Source organism: Salvelinus sp. IW2-2015, linkage group LG36 (assembly GCF_002910315.2).
Source record: "Salvelinus sp. IW2-2015 linkage group LG36, ASM291031v2, whole genome shotgun sequence".
NCBI classification, from domain to species: domain Eukaryota; kingdom Metazoa; phylum Chordata; class Actinopteri; order Salmoniformes; family Salmonidae; genus Salvelinus; species Salvelinus sp. IW2-2015.
In genome coordinates, this window is record NC_036875.1 from 17,822,677 (window position 1) to 17,849,601 (window position 26,925).

Consider the following 26,925-nt stretch of genomic DNA (forward strand, 5'->3'; position numbering starts at 1 on the left):
CACACACACCCCTGGTTGTGGGAATCATCTAATGACTCTACTGACAGTTTATAGTCCTGATGGCAGTGCCACTAGACAAACTTTCTGATGATGTGTGTGTATGTGTGAGGAGGAGGTTGGAATCACACTGGGGGTGTTTTGCTGTACTGCCGTTTGTTTACTCAGATGTTGCTGTGGCTCCATTTCATTAGCATTGCTAAACGTGCTAGGTCCCACCACTACTTTGTGTGTGTGTGTGTGTGTGTGTGTGTGTGTGTGTGTGTGTGTTTGTTACACATTTTACTATACTTGAAGTACCCAGAAGTCCTCACCAAGAATAGTAAACCAACAAAAATTCAGAGAAGTGAGGACATTTTGCCAGTTTTCACTTGTTAAAAGGGTATTTTAGGCTTAGGGGTCAGAGGTTAGTTGTAAGGGTTTGAATGGAATAGAGATGAGACATAGCTGTGGTGTGGTGTGTGTGTGTGTGTGTGTTGTGGGTGTGTGTGTGTGTGTGTGTGTTGGGTGTATCCAGATTTCATCATACCGTCTTTCTCTCATCCCGGGATTTGCAGTATTACCAGATAAGTATATAAGGGGGCGCCATAAACCCACAAAAAACGACCATTGGGCATCTATTACCAGAATGCTTACTACATTTGCACAAGTAATAGTGCATTTCCATGGAGGCTGCTAACTAATTATGCTAATGAGTGCAAACGAAAATAAACGAATTGCAAAGACAGGCAATCTAGCTCATAAAGTTGTACATACTGTTGAAGTTGGAAGTTTACATACACCTTAGCCAAATACATTTTAAACAGTTTTTCACAATTCCTGACATTTAGTCCTAGTAAAGATTCCCTGTCTTAGGTCAGTTAGGATCACCACTTTATTTTAAGAATGTGAAATGTCAGAATACTAGTAGAGAGAATGATTTATTTCAGCTTTAATTTCATCACATTCCCAGTGGGTCAGAAGTTTACATACAATCAATTAGTATTTGGTAGCGTTGCCTATAAATTGTTTAACTTGGGTCAAACGTTTCAGGTAGCCTTCCACAAGCTTCCCGCAATAAGTTGGGTGAATTTTGGCCCATTCCTCCTGACAGAGCTGGTGTAAATGAGTCAGGTTTGTAGGCCTCCTTGCTCGCACACGCTTTTTCAGTTCTGCCTACAAATGTTCTATAGGATTGAGGTCAGGGCTTTGTGATGGCCACTCCAATACCTTGACTTTGCTGTCCTTAAGCCGTTTTGCCACAACTTTGGAAGTATGTATGGTGTCATTGTCCATTTGGAAGACCCATTTGCGACCAAGCTTGAACTTCCTGACTGATGCCTTGAGATGCTTCAATATATCCACATCATTTTCCCTCCTCATAATGCCATCTATTTTGTGAAGTGCACCAGTCCCTCCTGCAGCAAAGCACCCACACAACATGATTCTGCCACCCCCATGCTTCACGGTTGGGATGTTGTTCTTCGGCTTGCAAGCCTCCCCCTTTTTCCTCCAAACATAACGATGGTCATTATGGCCAAACAGTTATATTTTTGTTTCATCAGAGCAGAGGACATTTCTCCAAAAAGAACAATCTTTCCCCATGTGCCGTAGTCTGGCTTTTTTATGGCGGTTTTGGAGCAGTGGCTTCTTCCTTGCTGAGCGGCCTTTCAGGTTATGTCGATATATGACTCATTTTACTATGGATATAGATATTTTTGTACCTGTTTCCTCCAGCATCTTCAGAAGGTCCTTTGCTGTTTTTCTGGGATTGATTTGCACTTTTTGCAAAAAAGTACGTTAATCTCTAGGAGACAGAACGGGTCTCCTTCCTGAGCGGTATGATGGCTGTGTGGTCCCATGGTTGTCACGTTCTGACCATAGTTCTTTTGTATTTTCTTTGTTTTAGTGTGGTCATTGCGTGAGTTGGGTGGGTTATCTATGTTTTGTGTTTCTATGTTGGGTTTGTCGTTTGGCCTGATATGGTTCTCAATCAGAGGCAGGTGTTTGTCATTGTCTCTGATTGGGAACCATATTTAGGTAGCCTGTGTTGTAGTGTGTTTTGTGGGTGATTGTTCCTGTTCGTGTGTTCCTGTTTTTCTGTGTTCACTAGTTCGGGACTGTAGCTTCGTTGGTTTTCGTCAGTTTATTGTTTTTGTTCATACTTGAAAAGTATTCAAATAAATATGGATACGTACCACGCTGCGCTTTGGTCCTCCTCTCTTTCTCCCGAAGACGATTGCTACAATGGTGTTTATACTTGCGTACTCTTGTGAACGTGGTACCTTCAGGCATTTGGAAATTGCTCCCAAGGATGAACCAGACTTGAGGTCGTGGCTGATTTCTTTTGATTTTCCCATGATGTCAAGAAAAGAGGCACTGAGTTTGAAGTTAGGCCTTGAAATACATCCACGGGTACACCTCCAATTGACTCACATGATGTCAATTAGCCTATCAGAAGCTTCTAAAGCCATGACATAATAAAAAAAAAAATTACAAGTTGTTTAAAGGCACAGTCAACTTAGTGTATGTAAACTTCATAATGTGGCAGATGAAATTAACACGATTTGCTTTATATCTTAACGTATTGCACAAATTGACTGCAGGTCAATACTTAAAGTAGCTGCAAGTAAAAGTAGCTGCATGTAAAAGTAGCTGCAAGTAATACAAAATGAATTGAAACACTTAAAATAAATAGTTTCGACGGTATTGCGAAACCATCCTGTGGCTATTTCCAAATACCCCGATATACAGTATACCACCAAAGCCTGGTGTGTGTGTGTGTGTGTGTGTGTGTGTGTGTGTGTGTGTGTGTATGCATTCCTGCATGTATGTGTGTATCTTTACGAATAATTTCACCAAAGTGTCACGTTGCTAAAGGAACGTGGAGGAATTCTACCCGCTCATCAGCCAGAGCACTACTGACTTGAAAATGGTCTATTCAATGGTAACGGAATTACGCTTTAACTCAGTTTTTTTCACTTTAAAATATATGCTAAACAAAAAACATTGATTTCAAAGTTTGCACAATGCCCACTTTTAACAATTTCCACAAACATTTCCAAAAACGAATTTAGTGGAAGAACTGTGCAGAACAGTGCAGATGGTCACGGAATTACGGTAAAATCTCCCTAAAGTTTTTATGTTTTCCAAAACCTTTGTTAAATATCTGCTCCGAATTAAGATTCAACGATGTCTGCAGAAAGAATGGGGTGTCATTGAAGAACTGGGGGTCATTGAAGAACTGCGACATTTTGAGCTTCCAGGAATTGTGTACAGATCCTTGCGACATGGGGCCGTGCATTATCATGCTGAAACGTGAGGAGATGGCGGCGGATGAATGGACACGGCAATGGGCCTCAGGATCTCATCATGGTATCTCTGTGCATTCAAATTGCCATAGATAAAATGCAATTGTGTTCGTTGTCCGTAGCATAACCCCACCGCCACCATGGGGCACTCTGCTCACAACGTTGACGTCAGCAAACCACACACCCACATGACACCATAAACGTTGGTCAGTGGTTGTGAGGCCAGTTGGACGTACTGCCAACTTCTCTAAAACAAGGTTGGAGGTGGCTTATGGTAGAGAAATGAACATTACATTTCTTTGGCAACTGCTCTGGTGGACATTCCTGCAGTCAGCATGCCAATTGCACACTCCCTCAAAAATTGAGACATCAGTGGCATTGGGTTGTGTGACAAATCTGYACATTTTAGAGTGCATTTTATTGTCCCCAGCACAAGATGCACCTGTGTAAGGATCATGCTGTTTAATCAGCTTTTTGATATGCCACACCTGTCAGGTGGATGGATTATCTTGGCAAAGGTAATCCATGCTCACTAACAGGGATGTAAACACATTTTGGCACAACATTTGAGAGAAATATGCTTTTTGTGCTTTTGGAACATTTCTGGGATCTTTTATTTCAGCTCATGAAACATGGGACCAACACTTTACATGTTGCGTTTATATTTTTGTTCAGTATACTTTTCAACGTCAGTCAGTGGGTGAGGATGCTGGTTACAGTAAATGGAAAGAGAGGGGGCTAAATAAGAGCTGGGAGATGTGACATTAACTGGAGAGAGAGAGAGAGGCGGAGAGAGAGTTTTACCACTATTGGTTTGACCACCAGACAACAGCAAGACAAAGAAAACAGTTATGAGCTGAACATAACAGTATGCCTGTAGAAAGGAGGACAGTAGCAAGTCACCCAACTGTGGTTTGTGGCTTATTATTTCCCGTTGTTGCCAATTCAGTTGGAGTAATTCCCTTCATTTTTTGTAATTCCGTTACTAATTTGGTAACAAAGTTATGAGTTTTAATCTCTTAATAATTCAAAAACAATATTGATATCAGTAAAATCACTATAACTAGGTCTACCATAAATTGTTACTTTTGTGAACTTTTGTGTCGCACTGCTTTGCTTTATCTTGGCCAGGTGGCAGTTGTAAATGAGAACTTGTTCTCAACTGGCCTACCTGGTTAAATAAAGGTGAAATAAAAAAAACGTTCATTATCCTCCCTCCTCATGAGGGAGAGAAATGTAAGAATCTTATAGATATGTGGGTTTTTGGTAACTGGATTACAAGGCAATATTTCTTAAACTTATAGAAGGTAAAACTAAATATAAGCGTTGATATTAGTTGGCATGGGTTTTTACAACAACATTATTGTGTTTTGATGTATATTTCTGATACCTTTTAAGACTTTCTCTGGTAGATGTGTTCTACCCCCCGCCCCCATCTGTACTTATGCCTAATTGTTAAGTTGGAAAATGTTTGAAAAATGCATCTATGATTTTCATTTCCAAATATATAAAACTCGTAGCTTTCAGATGGTACCCAATTTGATATGCTCCTATAAACATCACATGTCGGTGCTCATGGGTCCTTTTACATGGAAATGCCCAACTGCAACTAGACAGGAGAAATCTCATCAATGCTATAGTATCGTTTCATTGGCTTCCATTTGTAAATGGACATATCTTTATTGGTGTAAAGATTAGCATAACTATGCGTGCGTTTAAATGTGAAAAGATTAGTGTAATTATTCAATGAATAACTATATGATGAATTGAAACCCTATGGTGTGGTAAATTGTAATGTGTAGAGGTTTATTAAAGGAAGCCCATTCACTCCCATGCACATCAGGCTGTTGACTTATTGTATCAGGTGTGTCAGTTTAGGGTTAAAACAAAAATGTGAAAGGTCTGAGGGGCCTGAGGAGAGGGAAACCATGCTTTAGAGAAGGACAGTCCCCGTATTTTAAAAGTTTAGTAGTGTCACAGTCGTGAGGAGACGGACCAAGGCGCAGCGTGATTCGAGTAACACATCTTTTATTAGTGAAACTTAAACAAAACAATTAACAAACAACGACCGTGAAGTAACAGAGCACACATCAGCACTCAACAGAACAATATCCCACAAAGCAGGTGGGAGAAAGGGCTTCCTAAATATGATCCCCAATTAGAGGCAACGATTACCAGCTGCCTCTAATTGGGAACCATGCCAATCAGCAACATAGAAAATAACTGACTAGAACACCGCCCTAGTCACGCTCTGACCTAAACCCCATAGAGAACCGAGGGCTCTCTATGGTCAGGGTGTGACAAAGTAGACTAAGGTGTGGACAGATCATGACAGCTACAGTCTAGTTGCTGACTTTGATTGACATATTATGTCATCTCCTCAAATCCAGTAACCCCAAGCGTGTGTGTGTGTGTGTGTGTACGTGCGTGTTTTATGTTATCGTTGGCCAGTGTGTGAGAGCCTATACGTCAGTATATGAGTAGTCTTTGGTGCTAGCTCCAGCCAACTAGAACGGATTAAAACAAACAAGCAGGCAGACTTCTGCTTCCATACAGTACTACAGACTGAGCGAGCAATGGGTCTGTCCGTCATGTATTCCCTTATTCAAACATGGATCCCACTAACTACCTCTCTCTTCCCCACTCAGCTCAGTGTTTCCCTTAGGATTTGTTTCAGCAGTGGTGGCAAAGATGGGAGGGGGGGGGGGGGGGGTCATGCTCAATGGCATGAGTTTAGAGGCTTTCCTTTTGGCAGCAGAGACATTTTGCTGTTTTAAAGCTAATTTCCTGCAATTGTACATATTGATTGTTAGTTCTCAAAAAATATATTGCACCATTTTCTTTTTTACGTACTTTCTATCTGGTTTTTGTCATTTAAGTTTACAGTAAAAACGTTTTATCATCCTGAGAAGTAAAATATATATATATACAAAATACATTTTTTAATTGTGGCTGCTGCTAAATGCATATAGGGGAAATACTGACAGCTGTACACCTGTAGGCTGCTGGTATCTCTTACATGCTGCTGTATGGCACCTAAGGCATTTAAGTTCATTCCATGTCATTTCAGCAAGCCATGACACCCACCATCTCAGATTGTTCTGAAAACGTTTCTGTAGTTAGAAACAGATAAGATTAGCGTTCCTGAAACCTTATTTTTTTTAAATCTAATTTGATCTCTGAGAAATTAAGCAAATTAATCGCACACATTTGCCATTTAAATGTATAAGATTAATATTATCTTCAATAAATATAGTACCTAACATCCGGTTTGGATGATAATTCTTTCTATTTGAGGAATCAAATAAAATTATCAAAGCCACCCACGGACCCCCCACAATCCACACCAATAACACCCCAACAACCAGTATATACTGCGTTGGGAAAGTATTCAGACCCCTTGACTTTTTCCACATTTTGTTACATTACAGCCTTATTCTCCAATTTATCAACAAAATAAATTCAGTAATCTACACACAATATCCAAAATGACAAAGCGAAAACAGGTTTTTAGAAGAAAAAAAACAGAAAACGTATTTACATGAGTATTCAGACCCTTTGCTATGAGACTCAAAATTGAGCTCAGGTGCATCCTGTTTCCATTGATCATCCTTGAGATGTTTCTACAACTTGATTGGAGTACACCTGTGATCAATTAAATTGATTGGACATGATTTGGAAAGGCACACACTTGTCTATATAAGGTCCCACAGTTGACAGTGTATGTCAGAGCAAAACCCAAGCCATGACGTCGAAGGAATTGTCCATAGAGCTCCGAGACAGAATTGTGTCGAGACATAGATCTGGGGAAGGGTACCAAAAAATGTCTGCAGCATTGAAGGTCCCCAAGAACACAGTGGCCTCCATCATTCTTAAATGGAATAAGTTTGGAACCGCCAAGACTCTTCCTAGAGCTGGCCGCCCGGCCAAACTGAGCAATCGGGGGAGAAGGGCCTTGGTCAGAGTGGTGTCAGAGATGATCACTCTGATGGAGCCTCAGAGTTCCTACAACATTTTCTTTGCAACTTTGGGTAGAAAACCAATAGCTTTTGCTCATGATGAAAATGTATTTTGTGATGCAATCAATTAGCTTACTCTCTCAGAGTTCAAAATAATGTTTCGGGAATGCTAATCTTATCTGTTTCTAACTACAGAAACGACTTCAGGATAATCTGAGATGGTTGTTGTCAAAATCCTTTTTCTTGTGCTTTTTGAGATGGAATGACTAATTCTCTTTCGCTCTGTTATACTGTAGAATAATTACTTCCTGCTAGAAATGATCATTAACGACATTGATAAAAGGAAGCTCAGCTCCATTAGTCACTCATTCATTCTCTACTACATCTCCATTCTCCATATTCTCTCTCTCTCTCCTCTGTCCTGCTTTTACACTCCCCTGTTCCAGCCTCCAATCCTCTCTCTCTTTCTTTCTCTCGTTATGTATGAGGTGGCTTCTTTTAGTCTAACATATTTACTCCCCACAGCAACAACACCAGCCCCCTATAGCTGACTAATGGACTCATTTATCCCCAGCTAACACTGGGGTAGGGACTGAACCATGCAGATTTATGGGGGGTATTTCTTGAAATCTCAGAGAAACTTTACTGGGAGTCATCAGTATTGGAACAAATAAAGTTTCAGGGGAAATTTGAGTTTTCGTAGAAAGACCCTCATTTTCATAAAAAGGGATCTTCCTGGCTTGTCTTGGCTGAGTCTTTCTAGGAGAAGATGTTTTCTGCTTTGAAGCAAATCCTTTTTCGAGGATTCTCTCAGAATGGATGGTATGAAAATGTGATTCTCTATCCATCTTCCCCCCTCTCTCCCCCCTTCTTTCACACACTATATGCACCCCCCTCTCTCTCTCTCGCTCTCTGTTTCTCTCCCCTGTTTATTGCTTCTCTAGCTGATGTATGGCCACACTAGCTAGCTACACTATAGTCTCTCCCAGTGTGCCCTGCTGTACCATACAGTAATATTAACATAGGGAGTAATCCTGGATAAGTCTGCCTACTGTTACTGTATGGCTTTAATGGGATCCTATAGACACACTGACTAACAGTGGAAAACCAGTCCCCCAGGCCTCTCCTACTAGAGAGGGGGGGGGGGGAGTGGAAAGGGAAGAGAAAAAGGGATAGGGAGACTGGAGAGGAAGAGAGACCTGATGAAGGACACAGGAGAGTAGAGAGGGAGAGATTTGGAGAGAGAGAGCATGTATTGATGGGTTTCTCTCCTCTCTTAGTCCAGATGTCTGTGTGGAGCTGAAGGGACTATTACTACAGGTCTCGCCCCTGTGTCGTCGTCGTCTGTCTGTCTGTCTAGGTGTTTCTGTGTCGGTGTATCTGTCTCTGTCTCCCTCTTAACAACCTAAAGGTCATGTCTTTCCCATCACCCTGCTGTCCTGCTGGGATACTGAGTCTAAACCAGCAGCTTATTAAACACAAACACACAAACTCACTCATACAGAAAAACATATACGCATGCACACACACAAACAAACACACACATCCACACTTTTCTCTCTAGTGGCTAGAGTAGGAGATGGCCTATATAGTCACAGAGGAGCTCATTGTGTAAAATAAAGGCCTTGCTGAGAGCTTTCTACTGAGTATTGAGTTTCCTTACACACACACACACACACACACACACACACACACACACACACACACACACACACACACACACACACACACAGAGCAGACTCCCCAGTCAGACTATTGACTGTGAAGAGCTAGGTATCAAATCAAATTGTATTTGTCACATGCGCTGAATACAACAGGTGTGCTTACTTACAAGCCCTTAACCAACAATGCAGTTTTAAGAAAATATATATTTTTTTAATTTTTAAAGTAAGAGATAAGAATAACAAATAATTAAAGAGCAGCAGTAAATATCAATAGCTATATACAGGGGGTACCTGTACAGTGTCAATGTGTAGGGGCACCGGTGTTGAGGTAATATGTACATGTAGGTTGAGTTATTAATGTGACTATGCATAGATAATAACAGAGAGTAGCTGCAGCGTTCCGGGGGGGGGCAATGCAAATAGTCTGGGTAGCCATTTGATTAGCTGTTCAGCAGTCGATGTAGTGTATTGATGGGGGCTGCTGACTTGGGTCAGTGAGAGTGTGAGCAGAGTGTCTACCACAGGGGTCTCCAACCTTTTCTAGCATGAGAGCTCATATATTTGTTTTATATCGCTTTCATTTAGGCACATTCTTCTCTTTTCCTCTACCCTGCTTCTCTTCCCCGGGTCCTTGGTGTTCAAGAGCTATGTTTTCTGTCAGTATACCCTTCCCCCAGGATACCTGGTACAATAATGGATAATAAACAACTCAAATTTTATGGGGCCCCATTTATAGGTTCTTTTTTTTACTCTCAATATTGCAGTTATTCATAGAGAAACAACGAAAATTGATGTTCTGAGTCCATGACAATGCTTAAATCCCATCAGAAAACAAAACTAAAACAAAAATGATTTTTGAACAAAACCTGACAAAGCTTGAGAGGATCTGCAGAGAATAATTTGATGGTAAATAATGCAAGCGACTTCAATTACTAATTTCTCTGCACAGGGGGTAAAACATCACCAGATTCACAGGGAATACATTACATAGTATGGAAAAGTAATACTTCAAGTCACAGCTTCATACTACTTGTCAAACATGGAGAACTGATACTGTATACTGGTTGTTGGGGTGAGATTGGTACAGTGGAGTGTGGGGCTCTGTGGGTGGCTTTGGCAAAACTTTTTTGATTCCTCATCTTACCCATTGGCAGGAATTGGTTTGGTCCAGATTGGATGTTGGTACTATATTTATTGAATATTATCTGAATCCTATACATTTAAAATTGCCAGTTTGGGTGCAATTAATTAGCTTCATTTCTCAGATATTACATTTCAACAAAATGTTTAAGGAATGCCGATCTTACCTGTTTGTAACTACAGAAACGTTTTCAGAACAATCTGAGATAGTGGGTTTCATGGCTTGTTGAAATGACATGGAATGACTCAATGGTAAAACGTTTGATGTCATTTTTTCCTGATACGATCACTCTTTTCGACCAATTCTGATGGGTGTTTAAAAGTAGACTTTTGACAATATTACCGTTATATCAACGCACTCATCACTCGCGTTAAACTACTCTAAATCGCTTTGGCACAGTAGGCATCAAGTCACTTGCCGATAATGTTGCAAACAATGTTTGAAAGGTTGTGTCATTTTCATTGAACACAATCAAAGTTAACATAAGCCCTAGATGCCTTCAGTTGCCAAACTGATAGCCATGCCCAATGTAGTCATATTTTTAACAATGTGAAGTTGCACTCCAAAGGGATCACTTGAAATAACATGATGTAGGTAATTAAATAATCAAAAGAAAAACGTGTTTATTTGTTAGCCAAGTGGTTCTAAGTATTATGCGTATCATGTGAAATTGGCGCTAGAGATACTGTTGCATGTACTGTAGGTCTAGAACTATCAAAACGTTATTTTAACAACTCCAAAGAAATTGCATGTGGCAAAGGAACCACTGGCTCCCTGCAATTTTCTATTATCAAGACACCTGCTGCCAACTCTTAACTAGTTGGGACAGCTCACGAGGGCTCCTAAATATCTGTTGACTACGTGGGACTTATGATTAGAGAGGTTTCATGCATAGCTTTCATTTTTACCCGAGTAGGAGTAAAATGTCTCTATTCTCAGCACTTGCAACCAATTTCCTACTCCGAGACACTTTGTGGCTACGGGCCTAGGCTTCTAGTAACCTCAGGGTTAAGCTTACGACTTGACTTGACAGAATGTGGGGAAACTCTGACTCATACTCTGTTGCCACATGCTGTCCCGTCCTGCTCCTAGCCACTGGCCTGAGCAGTCTTACACTAGTCAGGAACAGAAACCACGGAGCTGGAACTGGTACTTTCCCTCCCCACAGCCATCCAGTCACAGAGCCAGGCTTGGAAAAGGGTTCTCACTAGATCTCACTGCGAAGTCAACATGCTATATCGTCAGAATTAATGAGGAACTAAATCGGCTATTCGTTTTTGATTAAGCATAATGTTACCATTAGTTCAAAGGTCCGTTGAGTGGAAGACCAGGGAGCCATACTAGCTGACAGACAGGTCATCCGTTCTGACTTGCAGAATCAGCCATCTTGAGTTGCTGTAAACGGCTTGCTTTACATTGGCTTTGAGCAGAGCATTTGGGGGCTGAGAAGGACATGTGGAATGGTTACTTTTACTTCTCTTTGGGAGGTCCAGTCAGAGGAACAAACATCTACAGGCAATTTAAACTTCTATAAACCTCTATAAAAAAAACTCTGTATTTATCTCTAAGACTGCAGCGGCATGGCTGGCCTGACGTTGACCACCGGTTTGGAGTTTGTACACAGAGAGAGAGAGAGAGAGAGAGAGAGAGAGTTCATGCCAGTATAATTCTACAGTCAGTGCTATTCTAGTTCTGACCTCCCACAGTAATCCAATGACATCATAGTTTAAACCCACAAAGGAAACTGTTGGTAGAATAAGCATTTTACTGGGTGGTAGCAGGCCTGAAGTTCTATAGTATCTTTGCTACACTAATGCCAGCTAGCTATACTATGCAATACTGCTTTACATTTTACGTTAAAGCACCGCAGTGCATTGGGTGGAAATCCTGTATAAGCTGTTTAACAAATGATGTTTACCTGAAACTTGATTTTTCTAGTTGGATCTGTGTGTGTGTTCTTTTCTCAACTCTCCCACCGTGTTACTCACACCTTACCTGTCACCTGCCAGAGTTCTGTTTGGATCAGAAGACAAACCCAATATACCAGTTTTACCATTCATCAAGGTTCGTTTGTCTCTCTCTCTCTCTCGGAAATAGCCACGGGATAGTTTTTCAATACTGTTGTTAATAATGTTTAAAAAAAATAATATTTGTAGCTACTTTTTAAGTAACTACCTGTAGTCAACTTGTGCAATATGTTTCAGAGATAAAGAAGATTGCGTTCTTCATTTCACTTGTCACATAATTTTTCATTAWGAAGCTTACCTGTAGTCCCCAGTCACATGGTTTGTTTACAAGTACACAAGGTCGAAAGACCTGCAAGACTCTTGACCCCTTATAGATCAATATAGAATGTTTGTTTTGTGTGTGCAGCAAAGTGTGAGTAGCATTTTTTTTGTTACTTGTATATCGTTATGAGCTAGGATGCCTGTTCTACAAATAGTTTAAAATGTTCACAATCGGGATACCACCGTGGCCTAGTGGGTGTGTCAGAGCCAGAATCCCTAGCCTAATTGCCTCTCTCCCACAACACAGAGCGGTGTCTCATTATGGCAACCAACCACAGTGTATTTTAGAGACACACACATACACACACACATTCATGCAGCACAGTACTTATCATTTCAGTTTTGATATGCACCCTGGATAGAGAAAGAGTGAGTAAGAGTAGGGAACGGGAGAGATGGAGTGTATCTGTGTGTGTGTTTCTTGTCTGTAGTGAGGATTTGTGATGTATGGATAGTAGATGGATGGTATTGCAGATCATCGCCTATTTAACATAATCATGCTGTTTCTCTGTGTGGAGTTAAATGCTTTCTAATGCTCCCCCCCATGCTCTCTGCTGCTCTGCCGTGGTTATGGGCCTGCAGCTTATCAATGATTTACTAGGGGGAGAAAGGGAGGAGGGGAGGATTGAGAGAGGATGAGAGGGGAACTAATGGAGCATTGTCTATTCTAAACCATTAATGTTTCATCTGCTAGCAGCAACACTGGTAAAATCAGTGAAGAGTTAGGAGAATCTGACTGGTATTATTGTGTCACTGACTGTACAGTGTTCTCCTGGTAACACTTTACTAAATGCAAAATGTCAACTTAATGTATGTCAGCAACCCCCTAGTTGTTTTTGTCATTATGTCTTGCGGTTGATKACATTATGTACAGTACTGCTGATGAATGGAGGTCTGGACCTTTATGGCACAGGAGGCTGTGTGTTTGCATTGCAACAGCAGGACTGCTGCTTCAAGCCCCACTCCGGCTCTTCCCCCTCAATCACTACATATACCAGTGACCCCTCAGACTTTGTGTGTGGTGTGAGAATCTATTCTACTAGTCACAGAGGAACAGTAGTGCCAATTGTGCCAACTGTCTGATGCGTGGGACTTGGAATGGAAGATGGAATCGACCAGCATTCTTTCTTTCCTTACAGATTCCATCCAGTCCACTACTGAGGTCTCTAGTCTCTAGGCCAAAGTGTCAGCATTCTAGCATTAACACTGTTTACAATGTCCATACAATCACTTGTGATTCTGAGTATCTGACCTTCTATATACTGTACTGGTGAATATACACACTGGTGGAGTAGCAGAGATACTGTAGTGCAACTTGGAGCTGTTAGTGTGCGTGGGAATGATAAATGTTATTAAATGGCAGCTAGTGACACTTTTTGGAGAACACTAATGTCAGGAAAGAGGGAGGGAGAAAGGGGAGGAAAAGAAAGAATGCATTGCAAGGCATAGTCTGTGTGGGGGTAAATTTGCAGAATTTGCTGTCTTGCTGTTTTTTAGCGACAGACAGACAGACAGACAGACAGACAGACAGACAGACAGACAGACAGACAGACAGACAGACAGACAGACACAGACAGGAGGCACTCGGTGGATTAGCTAGCTGATTTGGTACCTTACATTAGCCAAATAGCTAATCAATTCTCAGCCAACGCTCTGTTCAGTTAGCGTCGTGCCATATGCCTGATGGGAACCTTTTAGCTGATAAATCCATCCGATGGAATGACTCTTAACGGAAGCACAGAAATGTGTAGGCTGAGGAGAGGGACCATATCTCAAGGCATCCTCTATGGCTTGTAGCTCCATTACTCTCTCTGGAGGAAAACAAGGGAATGGGTTCTTATTGATGATTAAAACCCACTGCTCTGTTCTCAGGAGAGATTGCATTAATTAATTAATTGAATAATTGAATGAGTGAATGCGACTGAGCTATTTAGTACCAGCCGCCTTAGAAATTCATATACATCTATTATGGGCCTGGCTGAATATGAGTTTAGTTCATTACTCTAAGTAATGCTGCGTTGTCAGTTTAGGGAGAGATTCATTTCATATTAAAATGCCAAATATGTTTAAGGGTTTGAGTACACCACTGTAGTCTAGATCAGAGGGGAAAGCCAGAGCGAGAGGAGGAGGGCACTGAGGAGGGGGTAGACAGGGTAAGGGGTGGGTGGAGGGTTGAAGACCCTGTCACATTCCATAGAGGCTACAGTGTCCCCTCTCTCCCCCTCTGTGTTCCCTCTGGGGGCCAGCATAGCGGTTAGGGGCCAGCTCTGGACCCCCGTGGCCCTGGCGCTCACTAATTGTGTGTTGTTATTGTTCTGGTCCCATTCCAACAGGAAATCTCCCACTTCCTCAGCGTGTGTAACAGGTCGGATAGAGGCAGGATCAGACAGGGTTAGAGTTGGTTTGAGGTTTCGGGCTTTAATTCCGGAGAAGACATAATCGGCAGCAATCAATCATTAGAAGAAAAAATTCTAAAAACAAATTATATACACGTAACTGCGTTTAAATGGCAGTTATTTTCCCCCTCACATCTCTCTCCAGTGTTTGTTTGAGTTTGGTTTGCTCTGTGGGGTTTTTGCTTTTGTGAGTTACTGTGCTGTCCAGACTTGGTATGCTAGTCCACTGGCTGAACCCAAGCTGTATTTTTTTATTCAGAAATGTTCAGAATCAAACAGGCACATTTTACATATAAAAATGACACTTGTTAAAAGAAACAGGCCGAGCATGTTGTACCCAACACGATAGTTTAAATAATATCTGTGCATATCTGGGCAGATGCTGGTGAGTGTCAGGCGTTGAATTGAATTTGTAGCACTGTTGGATCCACTTAGACTGATCAGCAGCAGCAGCATACTGCATCACACACACACACATCAGATAGATGTGACGTGATACTGCGTGTGTACGTGTGTATCTGAATGGCCAGAGAGTGACGTGTGTGTGTGTGTGTGTGTGTGTGTGTGTGTGTGTGTGTGTGTGTGTGTGTGTGTGTGTGTGTGTGTGTGTGTGTGTGTGTGTGTGTGGACTAATCGTAAGGCTACTCGGCCACTGTTACCTAGGAGAAACGTGTTTGTACTATACACTCAGTCAAGGGCAAACTGAGGAGAGAAGAGATAGAGAAAGAGACTCTCCATGCAGCCTCAGATGCTGCTTTGATGTGCCCCACGCACTTGTGTGCACACACAAAAAATCTCCTTCCTCTGATACCCTACTGTGTGGACTGTACTCAATGACCTCACTGGATTAAGAATGTGCTATTTGCAATGCACAGTATTCACACACCAAGGCCTCTTAATTTAGACCTGCTTACTTCTCACCGAAATATACCTTACCAAAGTTCTCTCTCTCTACCTCTCTCTTCTCTCACTTTTCTTTTTCTCTCTTTCTGTTCTTAATTCATTAGAAACATTGCCTTGGGCCTTGATATTCCGTTACCAAAAACCCACATATCTTTAAGTTGTTTTCTAATGAAATTTCACAGAAGTAACAAGTACAGGTAAACCTATCAATTAGTTATTTTGTTTTTACTGATATCAGTTGTGTTTATGATTTATTAAGTGATTAAAACAAATTCTGTTACCAAAAATCGGTAATGGAATTTGCGTAAAATTGGTAACGGAATTCCTGCAATTGAATTGGCTATAATGGGAATCATTGTAGTCACAAACCACAGTTGGGTTCACAAGTTTGGACATTACAGCACAGTAGAATACAGTAAACAAAAGTATAGTTTAGTACAATACACAGAGCACACTAGAGTTGCATACACTATAATGTACTGTATTAAACTATAATGTACTCTACTGAGCTCTACTGTGCTGTACTTTTGATGTCCAAACTTGTGAAACATAGACTTCTATGATTTGTTCAGATTTGGTCCAAATTTGGTCTTGTTTGGGGGTCAGAGCTCATTAAAATAATAGCCAATATGTCGAATAATACCCAAATATACAAAGGAGTATATTGCATACAGTTGAAGTCGATATCATAACTGCCATAGATAAGAGACATTACTGTGCAGCCGTATTCATCGACCTGGCTAAGGCTTTCGACTCTGTCAATCACAACATTCTTATTGAACAGCCTTGGTTTCTCAAATGATTGCCTCGCCTGGTTCACCAACTACTTCTCTGATAGAGTTCAGTGTGTCAAATCGGAGGGCCTGTTGTCCGGACCTCTGGCAGTCTTTATGGGGGTGCCACAGGGTTAAATTCTCGGGCCGACTCTGTATACATCAATGATCAATCAATGATGTCGCTCTTGCTGCTGGTGATTCTTTGATCCACCTCTATGCCGACGACACCATTCTGTATACCTCTGGCCCTTCTTTGAACACTGTGTTAACTTCTTACGGCTGAGATCCCGTTAACAGGATCGATATGACAACAGCCAGTGAAAGTGCAGGGCACCAAATTCAAAACAACAGAAATCTCATAATTAAAATTCCTCAGACATACAAGTATTTTACACCATTTTAAAGATGAACTTGTTGTTAATCCCACCACAGTGTCCGATTTCAAAAAGGCTTTACGACGAAAGCACACCAAACGATTATGTTAGGTCTGCACCTAGTCACAGAAAACCCCCGTCATTTTTCCAGCCAAAGAGAGGAGTCACAAAAGCAGAAATAGAGATAAAATGAATCACTAACCTTTGATGATCTTCATCAGATGACACTCATAGGACTTCATGTTACACAATACATGTATGTTTTGTTCGATAAAGTTCATATTTATATCCCCAAAAAATTGTTTACATTGGTGCGTTATGTTCAGTAATGTTTTGCCTCCAAAACATCCAGTGATTTTGCAGAGAGCCACATCAATTTACAGAAATACTCATTCAAATAAACATTGATAAAAGATACAAGTATTAAACATGGAACATTAGATAAACTTCTCCTTAATGCAACCGCTGTGTCAGATTTCAAAAAAACTTTACGGAAAAAGCACACCATGCTATAATCTGAGTACAGCGCTCAGAGCCCAAATTAGCCATAAAGATATCCGCCATGTTTTGGAGTCAACAGAAGTCAGAAATAGCATTATAAATATTCACTTACTTTTGATGATCTTCATCAGAATGCACTCCCAGGAATCCCAGTTCCACAATAAATGTTTGTTTTGTTCGATATACTCCATAATTTATGTCCAAATACCTTCATTTTGTTCCAGTAATCCAAATTCATGACGCGCAGGTCAGACGAAAAGTCAAACAATTCCATTACAGTTTGTAGAAACATGTCAAACGATGTATAGAATCAATCTTTAGGATGTTTTTAACATAAATCTTCAATAATGTTTCAACCGGAGAATTCCTTTGTCTTCAGATATGCAATGGAAAGCAGGTTGCTCTCACGTGAGCGCGCATGTTCAGCTTATGCCAGACACCTGACTCAAAGAGCTCTCCTTCCCTCATTCTTCACAGTAGAAGCATCAAACAAGGTTCTAAAGACTGTTGACATCTAGTGGACGCCTTAGGAAGGGCAATATGACCAATATCCCACTGTATATTGGATAGGCAAACCTACAAACCTCAGATTTCCCACTTCCTGGTTGGATTTTTTCTCAGGTTTTTGCCTGCCATATGAGTTCTGTTATACTCACAGACATCATTCAAACAGTTTTAGAAACTTCAGTGTGTTTTCTATCCAAATCTACTAATAACATGCATATCTTAGCCTCTGAGCCTGAGTAGCAGGCAGTTTACTCTGGGCACCTTTTCATCGTGGCCTCCAACTGCTCTTAAATGCAAGTAAAACTAAATGCATGCTCTTCAACCGATCGCTGCCCGCACCTGCCCGCCCGTCCAGCATCACTACTCTGGACGGTTCTGACTTAGAATATGTGGACAACTACAAATTCCTAGGTGTCTGGTTAGACTGTAAACTCTCCTTCCAGACTCACATTAAACATCTCCAATCCAAAATTAGATCTAGAATCGGCTTCCTATTTCGTAACAAAGCATCCTTCACTCATGCTGCCAAACATACCCTCGTAAAACTGACTATCCTTCCGATCCTTGACTTCGGCGATGTAATTTACAAAATAGCCTCCAACACTCTACTCAACATATTGGATGCAGTCTATCACAGTGCCATCCGTTTTGTCACCAAAGCCTCATATACTACCCACCACTGCGACCTGTACGCTCTCGTTGGCTGGCCCTCGCTTCATACTTGTCGCCAAACCCACTGGCTCCAGGTCATCTACAAGTCTGCTAGGTAAAGCCCTGCCTTATCTCAGCTCACTGGTCACCATAGCAGCACCCACCTGTGCTCCAGCAGGTATATCTCACTGGTCACCCCCAAAGCCAATTCTTCCTTTGGCCGCCTTTCCTTCCAGTTTTGGGTTTCATCCACTCCACAAATGTCTTGTTAACAAACTATAGTTTTGGCAAGTCAGTTAGGACATATACTTTGTGCATGACACAAGTCATTTTTCCAACAATTGTTTACAGACAGATTATTTCACTTATAATTCACTGTATCACAATTCCAGTGGGTCAGAAGTTTACATACTCAGCCTTTAAACAGCTTGGAAAATTAGAAATTAGAAGCTTCTGATAGGCTAATTGACATCATTTGAGTCAATTAGATGTGTACCTGTGGAGAAATGTCCTCTAGTCTGATGAAACATGGCATGATGCCATAATGGCATGATTATGTTTGGAGGAAAAAGGGGAGGCTTGCAAGCCGAAGAACACCATCCCAACCGTGAAGCACCGGGGTGGCAGCATCATGTTGTGGGGGTGCTTTGCTGCAGGAGGGACTGATGCACTTCACAAAATGGGGCAGCAGGTAGCCTAGTGGTTAGAGTGTTGGACTAGTAACCGAAAGGTTGCAAGATCGAATCCCCGAGCTGACAAGGTAAAAATCTGGCGTTCTGCCCCTGAACAAGGCAGTTAACCCACTGTTCCTAGGCCGTCATTGAAAATAAGAATTTGTTCTTAACTGACTTGCCTAATTAAATAAAGGTAAAAAAATGTAATTATGTGTTGAAGCAACATATCAGGACCAGTCAGGAAGTTAAAGCTTGGTCGCCAATTGGTCTTCCAAATGACCTGAAGCATACTTCCAAAGTTGTGGCAAAATGGCTTAAGGACAACAAAGTCAAGGTATTAGAGTGGCCATCACAAAGCCCTGACCTCAATCAAATCAAAGTTTATTTGTCACGTGCGCCGAATACAACAGGTTTAGACCTTACAGTGAAAAGCTTACTTACAGGCTCTAACCAATAGTGAAAAAAGGTATTAGGTGAACAATAGGTGGGTAAATAAAACAACAGTAAAAAGACAGGCTATATACAGTAGCGAGGCTATAAAAGTAGCGAGGCTACATACAGACACTGGTTAGGCGGATTGAGGTAGTATGTACATGTAGATTTGATGAACAGAGTTTTAAGCAGTAGCTTAAAAGAGGGGTTGGCGGGTGGTGGGTGGGACACAATGCAGATAGCCCGGTTAGCCAATGTGCGGGAGCACTGGTTGGTCGGCCCAATTGAGGTAGTATGTACATGAATGTATAGTTAAAGTGACTGCATATCTGATTAACAGAGAGTAGCAGCAGTGTAAAAAGAGGGGTTGGGGAACATTTGTCGGCAGAACTGAAAAAGCGTGTGCGAGCAAGGAGGCCTACAAACCTGACTCAGTTACCAGCGACCAGTGAGCTATGATGTTTCCTCCGGATCAGACCACAACATTTTTTTACCCCTTTCATGCTGAGTGGTTATTGAAAGGGTAAGAGCTGGAAATATTTTTCAAATAGGCTACATTGAGGAACTATTTTCAATGGATGTAAAAACAGACTTTGTTTACTTGCTGTTTGAGGCAAAGAAAAAATATATTTGAGAAGCTCCACGGTGATGGTGAGTTAAGACAATCAGAAATAGTATCAGATCCCCAAATGGGCACATTTTATTGCCCTACATTTGCACACAGGCCAGGTAGCCTAGGCTTACTTCTATGCATAATCAGGAGCGCGTCCTTACTCAAGATTGAAAGGAGCGCTCCAAACAAAAGACAAAGAATAAATTGACAACTCGTAAATGGAGTGAAATAAACCACAACTTTCTTCTCACACGTGTAGCTGCAAACAACGTGTCCACTCCTACAATGACAATGGTAAGACTGTCATAATAATATATTGAATGCATTAACAGAAATGACCGTAACCAAATAAACATTGTAGATTAGATATGATGGTAATTAAGGGTAAATGTACTATTGGTGATACTGGTGTGCCATCGCCGCAGCCTCCACTCAGACAGGCATGAATCAGACAGGTGTGCCATAAATTATTTTTATATATTTGTTACACTTTGAAATCAATAGGTTTTATTTGGCATACATTTTTTGTGAATCTCAGCGCATTCCTTTACCGTGGATTTGCTCAGTACTGGCTGGTTCTTCGATAGCTCTAATGTTGTTAAAGAACTATACTCACTGACAGGGAAGTATGTTAACCTTCCCCTTGTCTGCTGGATAGATCACACACACAGTCACACACAGAGAGATACCTACCAATGACCAGGTGTTATGACCAGCTAATGTTCTAATGTTTCCTGCTACATTGTGTTCCTCAAGGTGAAAGGTCATGGCCTTTCCTACCTGTGTGTTACTATGGGGTAGTGCTAAGAGATATGACAGTTATATAATATCCTGTAAGAAGTGCAGAAATATCCCTCCAGACTGGACAGGGTGTGTATCACTGGGAGTAGCTCATAAAGGATTTGAACTGAGGCAGAATCTCAAGATGGGGAACTTTTTGATTTAAGTAGGCTAGTCTCTTAACAGTACTGGGGAAGGCATGATAAGAATTAAACAGTCATAACTAGTCGGTTACCACCCGGTTAGGGCCCTGCACGGGCATGAATTTTAAGCCCGAGCACAACCCATGCCTGCGATGTTCAGACCCTACCCTACAAGTTTGTGGAAATGTGAAATGAATGTAGGAGAATATAACACATTCGATCTTGTAAAAGATCATTTAAAAGAAAAGACTACTTTTTTGTACCATCTTTGAAATACAAGAGCAAAGCTATAATGTTTTATCCCAGCCCAGGCGCAATTTAGATTTCGGCCACTAGATGGCAGCAGTGTATGTGCAATGTTTTAGACTGATCCAATTAACCATTGCATTTCTGTTCAACATTTTGTATCAAGACTGCACAAATGTGCCTAATTGGAATATTAATAACTTCAAGTTGATAACTGTGCACTCTCCTCAAACAATAGCATGATATTATTTCACTGTAATAGCTACTGTAAATTGGACAGTGCAGTTAGATTAACAAGAATTTAAGCTTTCTGCCAATATCAGATATGTCTATGTCCTGGGAAATGTTCTTGTTACTTACAACCTCATGCTAATCGCAGAGAAAAATAAGAGTTAAGAAAATGCAATAAAATAACAATAACGAGGTTATACATACAGGGAGTACCGGTACCTAGTCAATGTGCGGGGGTACAGGTTAGTCGAGGTAATATGGACATGTATGTAGGGGTTAAGTGACTATGCATAGATGATGAACAGCAAGTAGCAACCGTGTAAAAAAGGGGGGTCAATGCAAATAGTCTGGGTAGCCATTTGATTAGCTGTTCAGCAGTCTTATCACTTCGGGGTAGAAGCTGCTAAGAAGCCTTTTGGGCCTAGACTTGGCGCTCCGGTACCGCTTGCTGTGCGGTAGCAGAGAGAACAGTGTATGACTAGGGTGGCTGGAGTCTTTGGCAATCTGTAGGGCCTGTTTCTGACACAGCCTTGTATAGAGGTCCTGGATGGCAGGAAGCTTGGCCCCAGTGATGTACTGGGCCATACGCACTACCTTCTGTAGCGTCTTGCGGTCGGATGCAGAGCAGTTGACATACCAGGCAGTGATGCAACCAGTCAGGATGCTCTCGATGTTGCATCTGTTTAACTTTTTGAAGATCTGAGGACCAATGCTAAATCTTTTCAGTCTCCTGAGGGGGAATAGGTGTTGTCGTGCCCTCTTCCCAACTGTCTTAGTGTGTTTGGACCATGATAGTTTGTGGGTGATTTGGCCCCATTAGAATGGGGGCGTGCTCGGCCCTCCTTTTCCTGTTGTCCACGATAATCTCCTTTGTCTTGATCACGTTGAGGGAGAGGTTGTTGTCCTGGCACCACACTGCCAGGTCTCTGACCTTCTCCCTGTAGGCTGTCTCATCGTTGTCAGTGATCAGGCCTACCACCGTTGTGTCGTCGGGCAAACTTAATGATGGTGTTGGAGTCGTGCTTGGCCACGCAGTCGTGGGTGAACAGGGAGTACAGGAGGGGACTAACGATGCACCCCTGAGAGGCCCCTGTGTTGAGGATCAGGAAGTCCAGTATCCAGTTGCAGAGGGAGGTGTTTAGTCCCAGGGTCCTTAGCTTTGTGATGAGCTTTGAGGGCGCTATGGTGTTGAACGCTGAGCGTTAGTCAATTAAAAGTATTCTCACGTAGGTGTTCCTTTTATCCAGGTGGGAAAGGGCAATGTTGAGTGGAATAGAGATGGTGTTATCTGTGGATCTGTTGGGACGGTATGCGAATTGGAGTGGGTCTAGTGTTTCTGGGATGATGGTGTTGATATGATCAATTCCAAGCCTTTCAAAGCACTTCATACAGACGTGAGAGCTATGGGTCGGTAGTGATTTAGGCAGGTTTCCTTGGTGTTCTTGAGCGCAGGGACTATGGTGGTCTGCTTGAAACATGTAGGTATTACAGACTCGGTCAGGGACAGGTTGAAAAGGTCAGTGAAGACATTTGCCAGTTGGTCAGCGCATGCTCTGAGTACACGTTCTGGTAATCCGTCTGGCCCTGTAACCTTGTAAATGTTGACGTCCGGAACAGCTGGTGCTCTTAAGCTTCAGTGTTCATGCTTCAGTGTTGCTTGCCCCGAAGAGCACATAGAAGTCATTTTGCTCGTCTGGTAGGCTCGTGTCACTGGGCAGCTCGCTGCTGGGCTTCCCTGTGTAATCCGTAATAGTTTGCAAGCCCTGACACATTTGACGAACTTCAGAGCCGCTGTAGTAGTATTCAATCTTAGTCCTGTATTGATGCTTTGCCTGTTTGATGGTTCGTCAGAGGCCGTAGCGGGATTTCTTATAAGTGTTCCTGTTCTTGAAAGCGTCAGCTCTACCCTTTTAGCTCAGTGCGGATGTTGCCTATAATCTATGGCTTCTGGATGGGTTATGTACGTATGGTCACTGTGGGGACGACATCATCGATGCACTTATTGATGAAGCCAGTGACTGATGTGATATACTACTGTTTACTACTGCAAAATTAAAGGCCCGAGTTTGCCCAAAACCTGAAACAAAAATAACTTCCTCCGTTAGTAAATCCATTAGCTGCTCCTCTCTGTCTGTCACTCAATCGCTCCCTGCACGCAGGCAGCTCGCTGTGCATGCTCTCTGCTCATGGCGGCTCTGAGTCTGTGTATCCATAGCATCAGCTCCGCTTGGGCTGCTCTGCCAGAGATATTAGAGACGGGAGGAGATAGGAATCCCATTGGGCAATGAACGAAGGAACGTATAACGCCCCATCCAGCAGACTGTCGACCAATCACATTCACGTTATCATACTGTGTCATGCAGTTGCTAAGCTAATCGTCACGCAATCCCATCTCAAAGTCAGGGTATGCGTAGAGAAACGTGTCTATTTTCTTCTAAAGTATGTAATGTTACGATTCCAAAGCTATACAATATTACAGATAGCAATTTAATTATCTGAAATCTTGGAAGAAATGTGTAATGTTGTGCTTCTTGTTGACGAAATTCATGCTAATGTTGGGTTTTTGAGTTAGCGCCTGACTCCCATTCACTCCTTGAAGGAGAGCTCCAAAATTGGCCAGAATGCTCCACGTGGCCCATTGTCATAGCATGGGCAACGTACACAATGGGTTTTATTACGATTCCAATGGAGTGTTCTATCTCCTCAAAAGTATCTCTGGTTCTGCTCAATGAACGAATAGACACGAGATAGCAGTTAACTGTTAGCTACTTTTGGTCGGTAAATGCTAACAAAACTCAAGGAACATTATAATAAAAAATATATATATTTGACAAGGTTGAAGCACTTCTGAGACATTGTGATGGACTTAGTCAGATATTTCTGTACTGCGCAGCATAGCACAAGCAAATGGCTCAGCTGATCAATTTAGTGATATCCGAGCCCTATCCGTACCCTAGTTATTGATGAAAAAACAGGCCCTACCCGGCTCTAACCCGATGCATAATGTTGGGGCCCGTAGAGCTCGGGTCAGGTAGCAGAGCTCTACACCCGGTATCCTACCTTACTTGATTAAGTGAGTGCTACTTGCAATTCACAGTACACAAACACCAAGGCCTCTCAATGTAGACCTGCTTACCTCCCACCTCCCCACCTCCCCTTCCTCCACCTCATCTTCTCTGTGTTAATGGGACTTCGTTCAACTTTCTCTGCTCATTAGCATCTGACCTCTTATGGACAGTGACCTGTGAGCTAGACAGACAGAGAGGGGGCTTGGGGGATGGGGCATTAACCCTTGGCCTTCTGTAATGTGTTAGTAGTACTGGCTGGATCTTAGATAGCTCAAATGGTGTTAAAGAACTACGCTCACTGACAGGGAAGTATGTTAACCTTCACCTTGTCTGCTGGATAGATCACACACACAGTCACACACACACACACACACACACACACACACACACACACACACACACATCATTGTCATCATCATCATAATCAAGACGGGATGAGTGGTGGGCCTTAGATCTAGAGGTTACAGTTCAGACAGATGCCTACCTATGACCAGGTGTTATGATCAGCTAATGTTTCCTGCTACATTGTGTTCCTCAAGGTGGAAGGTCATGGCCTTTCCTACCTGTGTGTTACTATGGGGTAGTGCTAAGAGATATGACTGGGAGTAGCTCATAAAGGATTTTATGAGCAGTTCCTATTTTATAAAGGAACTGAGGCAGAATCTCAAGATGGGGAAGTCTTTGATAGCTGTACTGGGGAAGGCAGAGATGAAAGTTTTAACTTTGCATGGTGAGAATTAAACAGTTATCACTAGCCGGCCTCTGCGCAGTACCCTGCCCTGAACCTTAGACACTGTCACTTTCCGGCTACTAGGGATGTAAAGATTCACCTATACACATCGGTCCTCGTTCAAATGTTTAAGTTGTAAGTGCATCGATCCGCGGACCCCAAACCGATCCAAACCGTAGCATGCATCGGTCAGAAAATCTATTCAAGTGTTACAAATCACCGGTTCACTAAAATGTTTTTCTCATTACTTTCTTTCTAACTTCTGAAAATACCTAATCTTTTGTGACAACTGATGTGTCCTCTCCTTCAGTGTCGAACTAAGCATATAACTGTGTTGACAGTTATTGATCAACAAGTCATTTGGCATGTCGAACCACCCAGGCAATGTCAGTAGCCTAATCAAACTGCACTGCTTTGCACAGTGAGGTATGCCGCACGTCACCTTCAACATTCAGATGTTTGTAAAATGGTTTGTACAATATAAGGCTTTATTAGTTGAGTGACAGCCAGTGTAATTTGCTGGGTTATTGTTATCAAATGCCCTGTTGAAAATGATCTTTTACCAGAATAAAAGGGCCTAAACAACCGCCTGAGCCACGACTCTCATCTGGCTACGTAGCGTACCTGCTGATTGGGGCTCAGGCTGCATTAGATTTTATTTCAGTTGTTCAGGTTCACCATCAGCAATAGTTTTGGTAGTTTTGCTTTAAACAATCAGTGTATATGGTCATTTTTTTATACAGGATAAAGTTGATACATTTCATAACAAGGACAACAATCGCTTTTTTAACCGCACTGCCAAGCCGAAGAACACCATCCCAACCGTGAAGCACGGGGGGTGGCAGCATCATGTTGTGGGGGTGCTTTGCTGCAGGAGGGACTGGTGCACTTCACAAAATAGATGGCAATTGAGGAGGGAAATTATGTGGATATATTGAAGAAACATCTCAAGACATCAGTCAGGAAGTTAAAGCTTGGTTGCAAATGGTCTTCCAAATGGACAATGACCCCAAGCATACTTCCAAAGTTGTGGCAAAATGGCTTAAGGACAACAAAGTAAAGGTATTGGAGTGGCCATCACAAAGCCCTGACCTCAATCCTATAGAACATTTGTGGGCAGAACTGAAAACCGTGTGCGAGCAAGGAGGCTTACAAACCTGACTCAGTTACACCAGCTCTGTCAGGAGGAATGGGACAAAATTCGCCCAACTTAACTTATTGTGGGAAGTCTTGTGGAAGGCTACCCGAACATTTGATCCAAGTTAAACAATTTAAAGGCAATGCTACCAATACTAATTGAGTGTATGTAAACTTCTGACCCACTGGGAATGTGATGAAAGAAATAAAACTGAAATAAATAATTATCTCTGCTATTATTCTGCCATTTCACATTCTTAAAATAAGTGGTGATCCTAACTGACCTAAGACGGGAATTTTTACTAGTATTAATGTTCAGGAATTGGAAAAAACTGAGTTTAAATGTATTTGGCCAAGGTGAATGTAAACGTCTGACTTCAACTGTATATGGGATGAGTCATGACTAGAATACAGTATATTCACA

General features: G+C 41.9%; 1 protein-coding gene across 1 annotated transcript in view; it reads left to right on the forward strand.

The window, feature by feature from the left end:
* The window catches only part of caska (calcium/calmodulin-dependent serine protein kinase a), a 225,728-nt gene that overhangs the window by 34,729 nt on the left and 164,074 nt on the right, over window positions 1-26,925 (forward strand).